This window comes from Zalophus californianus, chromosome 14 (assembly GCF_009762305.2).
Source record: "Zalophus californianus isolate mZalCal1 chromosome 14, mZalCal1.pri.v2, whole genome shotgun sequence".
Classification (NCBI taxonomy): Eukaryota; Metazoa; Chordata; class Mammalia; order Carnivora; family Otariidae; genus Zalophus; species Zalophus californianus.
In genome coordinates this window covers 13,122,398-13,136,498 of record NC_045608.1, presented here as the reverse complement: position 1 = coordinate 13,136,498, position 14,101 = coordinate 13,122,398, and the positions used below count along the sequence as shown (strand labels likewise).

General features: G+C 37.2%; 1 protein-coding gene and 1 pseudogene across 3 annotated transcripts in view; both read left to right on the top strand.

The window, feature by feature from the left end:
* Positions 1 to 14,101, top strand: part of MED13L (mediator complex subunit 13L) — a 301,840-nt gene that overhangs the window by 71,356 nt on the left and 216,383 nt on the right. The window lies entirely within an intron of this gene.
* On the top strand, positions 5,607 to 6,943 carry LOC113912725 (annotated as a pseudogene).

The following is a 14,101-nucleotide window of genomic DNA, read 5'->3' as shown; positions in this document are numbered from 1 at the left end:
GATTTATAGAATATTTGAGTCACTATTTAAAAAGTAAAGTATTTCATGATGTTGATCTGCATATGTATCATTTTTATTTCTCTGTTGTATTGTCTATTTTTATTCTTTTTCCTCTTCCCTAATAGTTTTTTCAGGGAGGGAAACATCCATTTCAGGGTTTCTTGATTTACTATTCCAGCCCAATTAATTTGGATACATTTGATGACCAGTTTATAGGATAGATAAATGGCATTAAAATTAAAAAAAATGCTGAAAATATGCTTATTAGATTTTGTCATGTAGAGGTTCTTTCCTTACTGATTTTTGTGTATGATGTTTCTAAATGATAATTTTAACCTAAATCAGTTTGGGATGAAGTACTTTAGAGAACATGGAGACTTAGGTAGAGGCAGACGCTCTCCTGTGACAAGCCTGGGGGGGGGGGCTTGTTTATCAAGCCAGTGGGTGTGCACTGTTTTGTTTAGTTGACCTAGTAGTCTTTGCATGGTTGGTTCTCTTGCAGTGTGGAGTCTTGCTAGCGGTTTCAAGGCTAGCATGTGTATTTACTAGAGAATCTTGAGGATGGCTGTACTTCTTTTGTAACCTCCTCTCTTCAAATTGGATTTCTATTTTAAACTCAGAGGGCATGTCCATTTATGTGCCAGCCCACCCCTTGAAATTATAACAACAGTAGCTGTCATATCTATTATGTGACAAGAACTTTTAATATATTCTCTACCTCCAGCCCTTTATTTAAAAAACTTGCCAACTAGTGCTCATTTTATCAGTTATCTTTAATCATTAAACCAATTCAAATTCATTGATAGAAAATTGAGATTCGGTGAGGGTACTATGTTTGAAGTGTGCTTAATAAGTATCAGTTGCGTTATCATAGGTTTTACCTACCAGAACTGTTTGCTTGCTGTGTTTCTTTCCTTCCCAGTGGGCTGTTGGCTTGTTGAGGACAGTCTCCATACATACACTTAGCACTAATACCATACCTGCTAAATAATTCAGCAGTAGCTGAACAATTACTAGTTGAATGAATTCCCAAGAGTTTTACAATTTAGACCTGATAAGCAAGATTATTTTTCTTTACCTGTTCTCTTCATGTTTTAAATTATCTGAACTCCAAATGGTGTTTTACTAATAAGTGTGATAATTTATTGTGAATATAACTGATGTCTTGGGTTAGCATCATTTATACAATCAATGTGTGATGAGAAAGGTGGCTAAAATATATTAAATTGTTAACATTGTCAGAAGTACAAAAGTGCTTTGGAAATGTTGAATGGCTTCCATGTGGCGGCCATTGGTTTTTTTCCTGGTCTCAGAAGGAAATGAGACACTTAAAAAAGGCAAAGGATTGGGTCACTTTATCAAACAAATCTTATGTTGGTAAATGCATTTAATCACATATGGTTCAGAATGTTTTTTTCTCTTTTATTTGAGCCATAACAAAGTATTTTTGCTTTCTGCTGATTTAAATATTACCTAGAAGACACAATCTGGGATGGAAAATGCTCATATAGCCTTGAACTTTCTCAGGAAAATAATTTCCTCTTCTAATTGATGCCTCTTTCTAATATGCCCTTTAATATATAAAGATACTTGTTTTAGGTGATAAGCTTCTTCAACGTTGAAGTATGATGTTAGGGCAGATGTATTTCCTTATTTTGGAGGATGTGGACAAGGGTAGGATTTGATACTGGACCAACAGGATTTTCCTGTTATAGGTTTGAATGAAAAAAAAAAAATAGTGGTCAATAAGTATGAAGTTCCAGTCTTAAAATTTCGTGACTGTTAAGCCAAATGGGAGCTATTTCCCTCTAAGTGCTTTAGGGCAATCAGTGCTAATGCTTTTACACGCTTACTGAAAGTAGAAATTTAGGCATTTGATGAAAGTATTTTTTGATAGATAATGTTTACAAGTGAGAGGATCAGCTTCTGTAAGCCTCAAGGGCAGCACAGTTTAAAATTTAGTACTTCTAAGTAAGGACTTAGTGTGTTCTGTAGATGAGGATATTGTTAGAGGAAACTGTTTGACATAAAGGGCATGAAACCTGTACCACTTTTATGTAAAGTAGTCTTTTCTCAACTTTCTTAGGTAGAAATGGCTGAGATTATGTTTGTGAACTCTATTAAAAATCAACATTTGCGGGGCTCCTGGGTGGCTCAGTCGTTAGGCATCTGCCCTAGGCTCAGGTCATGATCCCAGGGTCCTGAGCTCCCTGCTCAGCGGGAAGCCTGCTTCTCCCTCTGCCATTCCCTCTGCCACTCCCCCTGCTTGTGCTCTCTCACTCTCTGTCGAATAAATAAAATCTTAAAAAAAAAAAATCAGCATTTGCTTTACTTAGAGGATAAAACCCGTTTTCGTGGCTAATGTTGTATAAAATGGGTCAGCCCTCCCATGTAAAAGCTGATACAGGAGAGAAGAGGGAAGAGATGAGAGGACAGAGGGGACTGGAGAGGGAAGCGAGTCCTGGAGATGGATGGTTTGGGATGCTCAGAGCAGAGAAGAAGAATAGCAGGCAGTAGAAGATGACTTCTTCTCTGAATGGATCAGACAGTAACCCATCTACTTTACAGGTCCAAGTCAGTGTATCAAGCTGTAGATACTTAAATTTTGGTGCTTCCTAGGGGCAGGGAGGGTGAGAATCAGGACCTAAAGGGAGGTAGTAGGGGACACTAACATTGTGTAATTGTACTCTTAATATCTTATGTTCTTTAAAATCTGTGTCTTTATCCAAAGCGATAGCTGTAATTCATTTTACTAATACTAATTTTCTTAAAGCATGTTCATGCATTCAGTTTTTAGTATTCATCAGACAGTTTTTGCATGCTTATTATGTGGAGAGCTGTGAGCTGTAAGTGGTAAGAGCTCTGATTGTAAGAGGCATTTCTTGAGGCCCTGCCTTTAAGGAGCTCTTAGTCTAGAGGAAGTATTGGAAGCACGATGACTGACACAAGAAAGAGGTTAACTATCAAGTTACGGCAACGATAACTAATATTCAGGATGTTTTCCAGTTGAAACACTCTGTGCCCTCAACTCCATGAGTAAGGTTGTCAGACAAATCTCAATGTGCAGAGGCAGGCCCAAACTTCTACATGGTGTCATAGGAGTTGAAAGCAGTTTGTTCTGTTTGGTTGTTGATGGTAACTTTGCAAAAGTAGGCGGGACCTACTGCCTTTAAAGAAGACTAGGATTTCACTAGGAGGGGAGGAAGGAAAAGCTATGCAAAGCAGACAGCATAACATAAGAGAAATTATTTTTGTTTTTGAGTATATGACATGCACAGGATATGTTGAATACTCTTGGGTTACTTGAACATAGAATTTTATGTCAGGAGGGAGGAAAGGACAGATTGAGGCCAGGCTGTGGTAGAAGATTGACAGTACATTTCGTACCTAAGTAGAAAAAAAGATGAAATCTTTAAAAAATTTATTTTATTTTATTTTTTTTACATTTCACTTCTTCTTTAGTACTTTTTTTTTTTTTTTAACATTCATTAAAACGTTACTGGATTGTTGGTGTGTGGAAGAAAAGTAACCCTTAACAACTCATGTTTTGGTTATCTGCCATACTGAAATAAACACTATTGATGGTGGAGCGCCTGGGTGGCTCAGTCGTTAAGTGTCTGCCTTCGGCTCAGGTCATGATCCCAGAGTCCTGGGATCGAGCCCTACGTTGGGATCCCTGCTTCACCGGAAGCCTGCTTCTCCCTCTCCCGCTCCCCCTGCTTATGTTCCCTCTCTTACAGTGTCTGTCTCTGTCAAACAAAACAAAACAAAACACCATTGATGGTATTTCTCATTTTTAATGAGTATGTGATTTCATAGGCATTTTCTAAGTAAGTGTTCTCTTATGTAAAAATTTTCTATCAAAGCAATTGCATTTATGTGAACATGTTAATTTTTTGTTTTTTTGCTTTTTATAAAAGAGGATGGATTGCTGGATGGTAAATGCTAATTTGAAAAGTTATGTTCCTTTGATTAAAAAAATCATAAATATTGCTTCCTAATTTTTATGATTTTAGCTAGCCGCTGGTGAATAACTGCTTTTGAAGCAGTTGGAGCTCCCATTTTTGTCGCAGAAGAACATCTTACTGATGAAAATAGAGTAATGGTTGTGCTAAATGACTGAAGAATGGACAAAGAGATAAAGCAGAGAACAGAGATAAGAGTTTCTTATGGCAGCCAGCCAAAGGCCTACTGACATTTACAGATAACTGAAAAAGCACGTGGTGTGTCTCTCTCCTGTCAGATGGATGCTGCCTGAGCTTCTAGTTCATGAGGCCAGGCCCTCCACTACGTACACAGTTCCCTTTTCCAGTTAGGCTGCATGTCTTTGGCTGTCTTGTCATCCCCTAGAGCTCAGTGTGAATTTATGGATCACCTGGGTGGAGATTGGACTAAAGTAGAGTCAATGTGCTGCTTATCACCAGCAAAGAATATACTTTTTCTTGCAGGGATACTGACTGATGTTCTATCTACAGGTTGTGTTTCAGGTTTGTATGGTTATTTTTTAAACTATTATGTACCTTTGAAATATTTCTAAAGATACATGTTCCCATCGAAATAAATGATTAAGATAGCTGTTTGAAGCCAGGTCTGCATAAACAAAAATTTATGTGCTTTTATTAATCTAGCATTCCTGCCACAACACCTAAAACTTGAACCAGTTGTATGTATATCTTGACCAGTCCAGATAAAACCATCAAGGCGCCTGGCTGGCGCAGTCAGTTGAGAGTCCCGACTCTTGGTTTAGGCTTAGGTCCTGATCTCAGGGTCCTGAGATGGAACACCTCCTCAGGCTCAGTGCTCAGTGGGGAGTCTGCTTGAGGATTCGCTCTCCCTCTGCCCCTCCACTCCCCTCTAAAATAAGCAAATCTTAAAAAACAAAACCTAAAAACCGTCAGTTCTTTAGCCGTATAGATACTAGAACTGCCAAAATGAGACTTAGAACTTGAGAGTTTAAGTGTAGCTTCTATAGCCAGCATTATTTTCTGATTACTTATTTTATTTTATTTTTTTTACAGATTTTATTTGTTTATTTGACAGAGAGAGAGACAGCAAGAGAGGGAACACAAGCAAGGGGAGTGTGAGAGGGAGAAGCAGGCCTCCCACCGAGCAGGGAGCCCGATGCGGGGCTGGATCCCAGGACCCTGGGATCATGACCTGAGCCGAAGGTAGACGCTTTAATGACTGAGCCACCCAGGCGCCCCTCTGATTACTTATTTTAAATTTAGAGGGAAAAATTAATAGGTATTTTTGATTGAATAATTTGTTAGAGCACTAGTTTTGCTTTTTGTTTATATATGTGATTTAACTTAAGAAATTTTTTTCTTTGTTGGGAATCACGTTACCTCAGTTCTATAATCTACTGTTCTATTACTCTTCTACCCCAATCCTAAGTTTTATTACCACAGATTTAAAAAGAAAAGCATTCTCATCTCATGCTTCATTTCTCTGGGTGTAGAAACTGAATTTCAAGGACTATGGAGTTGCAGCTGAAGACTGGGCCAGTCAGACTTTTTTGTTAATTGCACCCTATTTATTGGCACTCCGTTTCGGTTTTACTCTGTGGAACCACCCAGAAGACCACTGTGGTGTTCTTGGGTAGCGTGTGAACTATACAAATTAAAAAAACCATTCAAAATACAATTTAAAAATTAGGTTAAATTAGTTGTTAGTATTTTTTTTTCCTTGCCACTTGAAAGTTAGATGATACATTAGGTTAGAATGTTCCCTTTGTGTAAATTTCTTACACTGTTCATCTATCTGGGTATTAGTTGATTCAGTGTAAACCTTCTCTTTTCTGATATAAGGTTAATCTCTTGCCATTGCTTCTATGCTTGTTCTGAAACTGCTCTTAAACACATCTTGGAAACTCCTTATCTGTCCTTTATAGTCTGTATTTTTAAAAATTCTTTAGCTTTCTGAGCTACCCGGGGAAGTGTCCATACGGCGTTGTTTTGCGTTCCCGTCGTAACTTAAAGGGAAACTTTCACAATGTCCGGAGCCCTTGATGTCCTGCAAATGAAGGAGGAGGATGTCCTCAAATTCCTTGCAGCAGGAACCCATTTAGGTGGCTCCAACCTTGACTTTCAAATGGAACAGTACATCTACAAAAGGAAAAGTGATGGTATCTACATCATAAATCTGAAGAGAACCTGGGAGAAGCTTCTGCTGGCAGCTCATGCCATTGTTGCAATTGAAAACTCAGCTGATGTCAGTGTCATATCGTCCAGGAATACTGGCCAGCGAGCTGTGCTGAAATTTGCTGCTGCTACCGGAGCCACTCCTATTGCCGGCTGCTTCACTCCTGGAACCTTCACTAACCAGATCCAGGCAGCCTTCCGGGAGCCGAGACTCTGGTGGTTACTGATCCCAGGGCTGACCACCAGCCTCTTACAGAAGTGTCCTATGTTAACCTGCCTACCATTGCTCTGTGTAACACAGACTCTCCTCTGCGCTATGTGGACATTGAGCTCCCTTGTTGTTGCAAGGGATGGCAATCAGTGGGTCTGATGTGGTGGATGCTGGCCAGGGAAGTTCTGCGCATGCATGGCACCATTTCCCGAGAACACCCATGGGACGTCATGCCTGATCTCTACTTCTACAGAGATCCTGAAGAGATTGAAAAGGAAGAGCAGGCTGCTGCTGAAAAGGCTGTGACCAAGGAGGAATTTCAGGGTGAATGGACAGCTCCATCTCCTGAGTTCATTGCTACTCAGTCTGAAGTCGCAGACTGGTCTGAAGGCGTGCAGGTGCCCTCGGTGCCTATTCAGCAGTTCCCTACTGAAGACTGGAGCGCCCAGCTGGCCACTGAAGACTGGTCTGCAGCTCCCACTGCTCAGGCCACTGAATGGGTAGGAACAACCACTGAGTGGTCTTAAGCTGGTCTTCCACAAAGGCAAACAAAATGGAAATAGAAATGGAAAAGGTTGACGGAAAATAAACAGTTTGTAAAAAAAAAAAAAAAAAAAAAAAAATTCTTTATCTCTGCCACATCCTGGTTAAAGTCTTCCTTATTATCTTCTCGTTCTTTGATTCCTTTTCAGTTTTTCTAGTTTATACTTTATCCCTTCTATTGAATTTTCAGCTTTACTATTTTAAATCTCAAATATTTATTTTCTTGCATTCTAAATTGATTTTCTCATTTCCACCTAATTTTGTTTCACTTTTGCTTGTTCATGAGTTTTATTCTTTTATAAAAGAAATTTAATAAATTTTCTTAGGTTTATCTTTTAGGAACTATTAAACATACTATTTTCAGGCATTTTCCAGACTTTTCTGATTCTGTTTTGTTTGGAGGGATATCATATTTTAGTTGCTGTATTTGTAGATTGTCTTTCTTATCAGTTTACTTCACATGTCATGGTACAACCTGTCAGGTCCCCCCACCCCCACATTCTCTTCTTATCTGGTGGTTTTGCAGGTGTTCTTAAGTGACTCTCCCTGCTGGGGCCCCCCATACAAAACCAGATCTTAGATCGGCAGGTTGGGGCACCTGCCGCCCCCCCCCCCCCCATGATATCTTGGTTCTGTGGGCTAGGCAACTGGATGAGGGTGCTAAGGCCTTAGTTGTTAGGTTGTGTATTCTCACTTTCTGGGTACTCAGAAGCCACACTTCCCATACAGACTGCTTACTTAACCCCTGGGCATCTGTTAGCAGCATTTCTTTTACAGCCTGATTTTTGACTCCAGTCTCTCATCCTGGGTAGGCTGTTTTTATTCCTGTTCTCAGAGGATCTGCAATCTAGGCCTCCACTGGTATCCTTCTAAAAGCACCCCAGCAGGCTCACAGCTTCAGCCCCTCTTACTGTTGTATGTTTCTGTTTTGTGGAGATGTTTGTCGTTCTTATTTTTTTTTTTTTAGGTGTGGCCATGCCTTTTGTTTTAATTAAAAAAAAATTTTTTTAGCCATGCCTTTTAAATTTCTCTTTATTTTATGTATAATTGTTATGTATCTGAAACAAGGTAGGTTTTCAAAATGATTGATGATGACATCTTAGGAAGTCCTGAGTTTTATCTGTAATTATGAGTAAATTAATTAAAAAAATAGAATGGTGCTACCTTATTACATTCCCAGTCATACTTTAACATTCCTTTGATTTTTTTTTAACCAACTTTTATATTCTGTAAGACATGTAGATTTTTGTCTTTTATATCTGTAAGACATGTGGATATAAAAAAATTTCTGCCAAATTTTTTTTACTTTGTGGGATATATGTGTGTGTGTGTATACATATATATATATATTTTAAGATTTTATTTATTTGAGAGAGAGAGAGAGACAGAGAGTGCTTGAGAGAGAGCAAGCAGGAGCCTGAGGGGAAGGGCCAAGGGAGAGGGAGACAAACAGACTTGCCACTGAGTGGGGAGCCCTACGTGGGGCTCCGTCTAAGGACCCTGGGATCATGACCTGAGCCAAAGGCAGATGTTTGACTGACTGAGCCACCCAGGTGCCTCTGTCGGCTTTATATTTTTGAAATACTTTTCAGTGTGGTGAAAAGTGAATTTGATCAGATGGGTTGAAGATTGACAGATGAAGTAGTCTTAAATCGAATTATTTTTGCTATCCCTTTAATGATTAGGAATCATCCTGTACTTAAAAAGAAATGGGGGTGTTGGTACAGACAGGGTTTTATTCCCTTCTCTTCCCCTTCCTTTATTTCCTTCCTCTTCCTTTGTTTTGTCATTTACATATCTCTGTAAAAAAATGGAATGTGGAAGATTCCACTTTAGTATTCTTATTTTGGTTCTGTGAAGTCTTAGAAGTTGTTGGAAGACTAGAAAGTTAATACAAGCTTTTTAATAATGAAGTTGAACTATGGTAGTGTCTATTTGCTAATTACTTTAAGTAATCATCTTTCAATAGCTTCTCCTTTGAGTTCACTATTACAGGGTTTTTTTTTTCTTTTTTTTTTAAATAAGACCCTTGTAATCATTTTCCTTGTGAATTGTATCTCCTCTTTGGACTTAGAGGCACTTTCTGGTTGTCAGTCCCACTATTCCCATGACGATTTCCTTCTGTTGAGGAGTAGACATGTGGTTTACATATTTCTTTGTGCCTTTTCCTTTCCTTTGGGGAATCTGGTTATAAGGCATTAGAAATTTTGCAATTTAATTTTTTTTTTGAGATTTCTAATTGACGCTGAATCCTCTTGACTAGATTTGATCAGGTACTTAGATATACTACTGGAGAATTTTTTTGTAGAAATATTGAAAAATAAGTTATTTCTAAGATGACGAATTAAAATGTAGGCCTATTTTCAATTGATATTTGTGCTTATTTAAGTTTGAAGTCTTAAATTTTTAGATTCTAAGACAAAGCACTGACCATAAAACTTTTACTACATTGAAAAAAGGCTTCTGATTATTTTAAAAAGAGGTTAGTTTAAAAAACTTTATTTTAGCATTGAAATATAGAAATGAGTCAGTTTTTTAAATTCCCATTACTTGTCTTGTTACTGTATTGGAAATTGAGGAATCTTGAACTGTCCATCTTCCTGAGTGGGTTTGTAACACAAGTTTAATATATTGGTGTATTCACGTCCCAAATATGTCTAATGTAATTAAGGAAGAAGAGTCCTACATTCCTAGAATAAGTCCTATGAAGTCATAGATGATAAAACCTTTTTATTAGTGTTAACTTTTTCTTTTTAAATGTGTTTAAATGAGATTAGCTTCTAATTTTTGTTTCTCTTCTGGTCAGTTTTAGTTTTGCATTTGATTTCTGTTTTCTTATTCTTTTTTAATTTTCCCTTAGATTAAGCAGATGTAAGTCCCTTCCCTCCCTCCCCCCCCCCTTTTTAAAAGATTTTATTTATTTATTTGCCAGAGCACAAGCAGGGGGAATGGCAGGCAGAGGGAGAGGGAGAAACAGGGAGCCCAATGTGGGGCTTGATCCCAAGATCCTGGGATCATGACGTGAGTAGAAGGCAGACGCTTAACCGACTGAGCCACTCAGGCGCGCAAGTGCGCACGTGCGTGTGTGTGTGTGTGTGTCTGCCTGCCTCCCTCCCTCCCTTCTTTCCTTCCTCACACCCAACATGGGGCTCGAACTCACAGCCCTGAGATCTAGAGTCGCACGCTGTACCGACTGAGCCAGCTAGGCCTCCCTATTTCATTTATTTTTGAAGCAGAAATAACTAACATAGATATTACGTTTTCTCCAGCAGTGCTAGCAGTTTGCAAATTTTGGTACACTTGCTTTAAAAAGTATTTTATTATGCTCTGTTATTTGGGAAGCAAGTGTGCCTGGCTACTAATGTCACAGGTGGAGTCTCTTTACTGAAAGGAGGATGCAGAGGGGACTGGTCCTATAAAGGCAAGAGCCTACAACTTTTCCATAGCCCTGTAGTGCATTATTGTTTTTTGCCTTCTTTCATGAATGGTACTAGTGAGTAGTAAACCTTTAAAAAATATTACCATAATTATTTTTCTGCTTTTTTAACATTTGGATATTAACTATTTCAGCTTACCTGTTTTAACTGCTTTTTCTATTTCTTGCCATTATTAACAAATAAAATGAATATAATCTTAGGATAAAAATTATTAATACTTTGGGTGTATTCTTCTCTCCTTTATCTTCTCTTTAATAGTCTCTTGTGATTTGAAATAATTAGACTTTTAAATTTTGATGCTGTAGTACATTTAAATTAAACTTAAGTTTGATTAGTGTTTCACCAGTGGGTCCTTGTTAGTGCCACTACAGTTTTTAAACATTAGAGGAGTAGTGACTAGAGATAGGATTTTGTTTGAGGTAGTTGGTGGGAAATGGCTGTTTTTTCACTGAACTAAGCTGTGATTTTCAAGGTAGCAGCAGAAACATTCCAGGATAGGAAAATCTCTCATATTTTCATTGACAGGGTCAAATTGCATTGTTTTCACATGTCCTAAACAGTGCAGCATATCACAGTTTTCTCTGAAATTAAAATAAGTGAACTTTTAAAAGCATGGAATGCAGAGGAGTACTTATTACATATATACATATACAATGTATTTAAGTTTTGTTGAATTGATTTAACACAAAGTATCAGACTGTTTGACATGTTGCCCAAATGATCTTGTTTTGGATTGCTTCCTGAAAAAATAAAGACTTGAAGCTTTGTGTAAGGCATATGTTGTATAATAAACAGGAATGTACTTTTACTCAGATTTGATGTAGTGAGTAATTTTTCTGTATTCACAAACTTCATACTTAACAGAAACAGATGAAAACTATTTCAAAGCAATACTTATTCATGAATTCTCTTTGCAAATTGTGACAAACTTGAGCCCCCAAATTAATATCTATTAATGATAAGAACTCTATGAAAAATAGTAATGGGGGAATTTCCTCAACATGATAAAGAACATCTACAGAAACCTACACCTAACATTATACCGAATAATGAAAGATTGAATTACTTTCCCACTAAGATTGGGATCAAGGCAAGGATGTCTGCTTTTACCGTTCTTATTCAGTGTTATGTTGAAGGTCTAGCCAGTGTAGTAAGCAAGAAAAAGAAATAAACGGCATGCAGATCAGAAAGAAAGAAACAGCTGTCCCTATTTGCAGATAAAATTCCAGGGAATCTACAAACACGCCACCAACAAAAAACCCCAGCAAGTCTAGAACTAATAAGTAAGTTTAGCAAGGTCACAGGATTACAAGGTAAACATATAAAAATCATTTGTATTTCTATATATTAGTGATGAACCTGTGGGCAACAAAATTGAAAATATAATACCATTTATAATTACTCAAAAAATACCTGTAAGATTTCTAAATCTTAGAAAACATGTGCAGGTCTCATATGCTGAAATTTCATATATCCTTTCAACCGTCGGTAGTGGAGTCATTGAATAACCATAGTCAAAAAAATGTACCTTGACCTAAGTCTCACACCTTCTACAAAAATAGACTCAAAATGAATCACAGGCTTTGAATGTAAAACTATAAAACTATAAAATGTCTGCCAGAAAATTTATATATATTTATATATGTGTGTGTGTGTGTGTGTGTGTGTGTGTGTATGAAATATATATATGAAAATCTTCATGATCTGGATTGAGTTAAGACTTGTTAGGCTATAAAACTATAAAACCTTTGCCAAAAAAATTTTATATGCATATGAATATATATATGACAATCTTCACGATCTAGGACTGAGTTAAGACTTAGACCTGAAACCAAAAGAGGAAAAGTTGATAAATTGATTATCAAAATTAAAAACTTGTGCTCTGCAAAAACGCCCTTTGAGAGGATGAAAAGAAAAGCTAAAGTGGGAGAAAGTATTTGTAAACCCTGTATCTGATGAAGTGCTAGTATCTAAAATATGTAAAGATTTCTCAAAGCTCAGTAGTTAAAACCTAAGTAGTCCAATTAGAAAATGCCCAAAAGACATGAAGAGACAAGCATGTAAGGCAAATCCGCATACTAAAAGATGTTCAATATTACTGGCCCATTAGGGAAATGCAAATTAAAATTATCATCAGTTGTTACTACGTACCTGTCTAGGTAGCTGAAATAAAACAGTGGCAACTGTTTTTCCAATCAAATGCTGGAGAAGGCATGGCGAAACTGGATCAATTAATGTGTTGCTAGTGGGATTGTAAAATGGTACAGTCGCTATAGAAAACAGGGGCGGGTTCTTAAAAAAAATCTAAGCAAGCAACTGCCGTGTAACCCAGCAACTACGCTCCTGGGCATTTGTCGTCTATGAAAATGTATATTCATACAGAAACCTGTACCACCAGTGTTTGTTGCATCTTCATTAATAAAAGCCCCAAATTGGAAACAACCCAGATGTCCTTCAACAATTGAAAGGTTAAAACTGTAATATATCCATACAGTGTAATACCTGTTGGTTAGTAAAAAGGACTCATAATAGCCTGGATGAATCTCCAGAGAATTATACGGAGTGAAAGAGTGAATCCCAAAAGTTATATACTGTATGATTCCTTTTATAGAACATTCTTGAAATGACTTAATTATAGGCATTGAGAACAGATTAGTAGTTGCCAGGAATTTACATGGGGAGGAGGTGAGGAAAGTTAATATGGCTCTTAAAAGGGGAACATGAGGGATCTTTGTAATGATGGAAATGTTCTCTATCCTGGGAGATAACAAGACATTATCATGTATCAGTATCAATACCTTCGTTGTGATACTGTCCTATAGTTTTGCAAGCAGTTAGCATTGGGGGGCACTGGATAAAGGAAGCGTTCAGGAGAAATTTTGGTATTGCTTCTTACAACTGCATGTGAATATACAATAATCTCAAAATGCTTAATTAAAAATTAATATAAGTGAGTTATTTTTCATTTCACTAGGTAAGGAAAAATAATTCACTTATATTCTATTTTACTTAGCTTCTTGGCATCAGTATAGTTTGCTGACTGTATAAAATGTGAACTCCGATCAATAACTATTTCCGTGACTGTTCCCATCCTTTTAGAGTTGTTGAAAGCTGAGCATCTTTGAACAACATACCCTTTAATCTGGTTGTAGATTTTTTTTTTCCCTTTACTTTTTTACTTAAAAACCTGGTTATCTTCAAGCTACTCAAAAAACATGGTTTTAGAAATGTGAAATTGGTCGTCTTGGTCATAATTAAGTTCATGTTTAGAATTTTTTTTCAGGACTAATAATAGCAGCTGTAATAAGACAATGACTTTATAATTTGTTAATTATGTTACGTAAAATGTAATACTGGTGAAGAGTTAGTAATGTTGCACAGATTACTGTAGTCCTGAAAAAACAGGAAAAAATCCAGTGAATGAGAAAACTGACACTATTGTTGGCATTCTAAATTCTGTAGGGATTTACGTTGTAGCTAAAATTAACCTGATCTTCTTGCTGTGTTCAAGAGGCTTTTCATTGATTTCTCTTAAGAGGAAAAGCCTTTTTTAACTTAAAAAAGAAAAAGAAAATAGGCTGTATCTCCAGGCCCTGTGGATTATTAAGATCTTTTAGCTTGCTCTTTCTCTGGGAAATAGGCTGTTAAAGTCAGAAGGAACTCTTAATAGTTTACATGGTGTTTGATTAAATGGAACAGTTGGATCAGTACAGATTCCAGATTTGATGGAGCAGATACTCACCTCTCTACATCCCCTATGATTAGCATTG